Below are 4742 nucleotides of genomic sequence, written 5' to 3' on the forward strand. Positions count from 1 at the left end.
ACGGCCCCGCGGGGAACGCTGGGTATTGGAGTCCGCCCCGCGAGGCCGTCCACGCGGGACTCCACCAACTGAAGGGATGCGAAGAAGGATAAGCGACCCTGAAGAAAGGAAATCCAAGGCCCCTCAAGATCATGAACCCTGATAAAAAAAACTCCTGGGAAAAATATAATAAAGGTTACTTTAGAGCTTCTCTTTATTGTGGTTATCCGTGGTCAACCTTTCCTACGACTCCTCCTATCCCCCCTCCTTGACAATGAGTCTTTCCTAGGAGGCGGGTCGCGAAGGAGGCGGGTGAGCACGTGCAACGAAGCCCAGCCTAGTGGGCGGGGCTAGAGTGGGGCGGAGTTTGGGGATATTCACCGGGGCCTTCCTCCGCGGCTTCGGGACAAATTGGACCCGAGATTAAAGGACCGGAGTTTAACTCGAGGTGACTGCGTTCGTATGCAAATGGAATCTATAAAACTCTGCTTTCCGGGTTATTCTTTAAAGCCTTTACCTCCGGGTGGGCGGGAAAGACTAAAGTTTCCTCCTCTTTCATTTTTCCGCCTGCCGGTAGAATAGAATGGCACACTGAGCTCGAGGCCATTGATGCCATTAAAGAAACTCTCAAGAGTCTTTAACTCCTGGTTTCTTGAAGTTCTCGGTTTGAGAGGCTCCTCACCCATCCTTCTTCTCCTTAATTTCTCACTTTCCCTATCTGTAAAAGGGGTTGGAATAGAGATGGGGTCCAATAGGAAGATCCTCAAGCCTCTTCCCCCGCTCCCGCCTCAGTTTCCTGGATTTTGCCGTCTCTGTGGCTCTCGGTTGAGTCCACCTCCTGCGGCCGCGAGGTGGCGCGCGGCTACCAGCCTCTGGGCCTGCCCCGGCATCCGCCTTCGGCCACACTCTCACGGAAGGACTCATTGCGGCTGTCGCCCAAGGTCTAAGTCCTACCTGGCCAGCTTGAAGACAAAGAACACTGATGCGCTGCACGCCTGTGCTCTGCTGGGTTATGCCGTGGCTTTCTTACTGGCTGCCCGTTTCCCGCTCTCTCCCCCCCCTGCCCCACCAATCCGTTGGCTCGACTGTCGTTCCTTAATTTTTTAATAGTCCTCCTCTGGCATTTGCATCCCTGTCTAGTCTGACCCCTGCCCACATTTCTCATCACACCCCTTCTGTCACCTGCTACGCAGGATGTTTTGCAACACTTTTCCGCACTTGCCGGTTTCTTACCAACATTAGTTAACCTGTATTGCTTCCTTAGTCTGTGCTGGCCGCTGTTCTGAGAGATTTACATTAACGCTATGTTGTCTAAACCTCACACCCACTCTGAGGTAGCTCCAATATTGTCCCTATCATACATACACTGAGGAAGTCACCCAGCAGAGATGGGGATTCCAAACCCAGTGGGTCAGACACCAGAACGCAACTCCTTAGTTCCTTGGAGCTGAAATGCTGCTTGCTTCACCCCACTCCCAAACCTTTATTCATTTTTCAAAGTCCTGTCGAAATAGCTCCTCAGGCACCAGGGGATATCTAGATCCCTTCTGTATTCCCTTATGGCTCTGTCTCTGTAGCTCTGTTAAGCTCACTGTGGACTGTGAGAAATGATCTCTCTGATTGCTTCCCCACTACCATTCCCCAGCCCCAGAGGGGGAGGAGAGCCCATAGTGCGTGTGTTGGATGGGGACAGGGAACAGAGGAGATGGGCCCTCTGAGCCATACCCTCTACTCTGGGTTCTAAAATGTGTTAGGACCATGTAGCCTTCCCAGGGCCAGAACTTCCTTTTCTATCATAGGCTTCTGTAGATAGTGAGCGCCCCTTCCTTGGAGTTCCACTTAGGGGCTAAATGTCACTGCAGAAACTTCCTGCAGTCCCGGGGTTTCATTGGTGCACAAAGATTCTAAACTGGCTCTCAAAGGTGGGCAAAAGAGTTCAGCCAGACACTCCGGTTCAGCCCTTGGAAACAACTCTTCCTCCTTCAGACCAGCTCTGTCATCTCTTCCTCCGAAAAGCCTTCCTGGATCTCCCTGACTAGTCAAACCCCTTTCTTCTCATCATTAGAACCCCAATACCCCTGAGCTTCAAAGTCCTGGTTCTAAGAGGTGAGGGATTATAAAACTAGCTGCCTCAGAGGATTTTTACAAGAATTAAATAAAATGATACATGCAAAGCAATTAAGGGGCCTAGTAAATGGGACCTGTTACTAATGTAACCAACATAAAGAGTGGTCCTAATCCCCAGATACTGCTCTTCTGAAAATACTTCTTGGGAAGAATCAACTATCATAAAATTAAGAAAGGTGAGGGAAATGATGGTGAACTGAGCCCCCAGCCACTTTCCTAAGTGTATAGATCCTGTGAGGTACGCACCTACTGTGTGTCCAGCACCTACTACAGAGAGCTTTTTCCCACCAGCGTCCCCCAGCAATCCTGAAAAGTCAATACTTTCCCCCAAATTTACAAATGAGGAAACAGACAAAACAGACAGATGAAAAAGACTCCCAACTACAGCAGGATTCATGACAGAAGAGCTAGAAAGGAAAATAAGAATAAGGAGGGACCTGTGGGGAGTGGTCCTGCGGCCAGCGGCAGACAGACAAACAAGATGAAACAAGGATACGGCTAAGAGCAGGACAGGTTTGAGCCCCATCGTGGGGGCCTTGCCCTGTGGTGGGGGAGACAGACTCAAATAATCACACAAACTCACAACTGCACATAAGTGCTACAACAGAACCCCCTTAGAAGTTCCTGGTGCTATGGGAGTATTTGACAGGACTCATTTGGGTCCAGGGCTCATCAGGGGAGGCTTTTGGGGTTAAGGAGCATTGAAATAAGATGGGAAGGATGAGTAGGAGTGAGTCAGACTGGGCAGAGAGAGAGAGTTTTGGCTGGAAAGAACAGCATGTAAACAGGTCCTAAGGCTGAGTTGGAACTGAGAAAATCCATTGTGACTGGAGCCCACTGAGAGAGGGGCAGGAGAGAAGGGTAGAAAGGAGGAAACCATGAGACCATGGGGTCATATGGGGAAACAACCAGCAGAGGGCAGAGTTCTCTGGTGACAGCAGCCTTATTCTTCCAGGACCTCCTAGCCAGAGTCAGAACCAGGCAGCACGGGGAGAAAGGGCTGGGAAAGGGAAACCCCTGCCAGGTTATTTATTTTAAGTACATCTTGTCTATTATCTGAATAGATATGACTCACATTACAAAATCCCTAGGATGAAAAAAAAAATGTTCATTGAAAGTAAGCCTTTCTCCTTACTCTGATTCTCAAAAGCTGTTTCCCCTTCTTAGCGATAACTTCCATATCGATTTATTGCATCCATTCTCAGATAGTCTGTGCACATAAAAACACACCATATATATTTTTTACACTAATCTAGCCTTGGTTTTGACACCTCCCCAGGGGACCTCTAGTTAATGAAAGAAGCTAATTTGTACTGAACACCTACTGCACATGATTCTTTAATTCAGCTGAGTTATAGAGCATCAGACCTTGTGCTAGGCCAGTGGTTGGAAAACCTTAAAACCCCTGAGGGACTTGTTAAAATACAGATTGCAGGGCCCCACCCCTAGAGTTTCCCCATCATTAGGTCTGGGGTGAGGTCTGAGAATTTGCATTTCTAACAAGTTCCCAGTTGATGATAAGGCTGCTGTTCCCCCGACCACACTCTGAGGCCACTGAGCTAGCTGCTCACAGGCAAAGGATGTGCACTCGGTGGCTTTCTTTCTCTCCCACAAGAGAAGACACCAAAGAAGCAAAGAAACACCAAGTAGAAAGATAGTTTCACAGAGTGATAAGTTCTATGAAGGAAATGAAGAGGGAGGAGTGTGTGTGAGGGAGAAGTGCTTGAAAGGAGAAGGGTAGAACTGGAGGTAGCAACATTCGAGGCACAAATAAATGTTACTTTTTGAGCACTTGAAGTTTACAAGGTCAGGTAAATAGACACAAGTGGATACCCTATGTTGGGCTAGGGAGGATCACCTACAGAGGGTTCGAGAAGGAGGCGTGATCAAGAGCTGTGGATCCTGGGAGGGTAGGGAGATGCCGCGCAGGGTTCGGTTACAGGAGGTCCCGGGGACCCCAACAAGGCATTTCCACAGTGAGCCCGAAGACCCCTGGAGCGAGGAGATGGGCAGGGACTCCGAGCAGTGGCGACTACAGACTGCTCCTTGGGAAAGCTTTGCTGCCTAGGAATTAGAGATGAGGCGCTCCGTCTCAGAGGATGAGGAAGCGGAAGGGTGTTTAAAGGGTAGGAGTTACTGGAGTTCAGTTGGTGGTTGACGGGAGGCATCTTGGAGGGAGGAAGAAATGGAACATGAAGGAGAGAGCGGTCTGAGCCGTGAGAAAGTTAAAGCTGGTGGTGTCGGGGTGTTTGGAGCGCTCAGATGCTCGCTTGCCCTGGAAACTTCACGTGTCTGACTTTACATCACTCCAAAAGGAAAGCATTATTTTCTCCATTTTATAGGCTGGAAACTGAGGCTCAAAGAGGTGAAGAGACACGCCCAAGGTCCCGCATCTCAGAAGTGCGGGGATTCCGCGCGGCTCTTACTGCCCCCGCTGCTCCTGCGGGCTCCGAATAAGACCCTTTTTTGTGTCCTCGCAAGGATGCCCTTTGGATAGCAGCCCAGTGGCAAAGAGGCCCCACAGCGAGCGGGCCAGGCGGGGCGGGGTGCCCCCTTCCACCCTAGCTCCGCCCCCCCAGAGGCGCGGGAGGGGGCATGGGGCGGGGAGCGGCGGGCGGGCCCGCGCGGGGCGCGCC

Source organism: Pteropus medius, unplaced genomic scaffold (assembly GCF_902729225.1).
Source record: "Pteropus medius unplaced genomic scaffold, Ma_sr-lr_union100, whole genome shotgun sequence".
Classification (NCBI taxonomy): Eukaryota; Metazoa; Chordata; class Mammalia; order Chiroptera; family Pteropodidae; genus Pteropus; species Pteropus medius.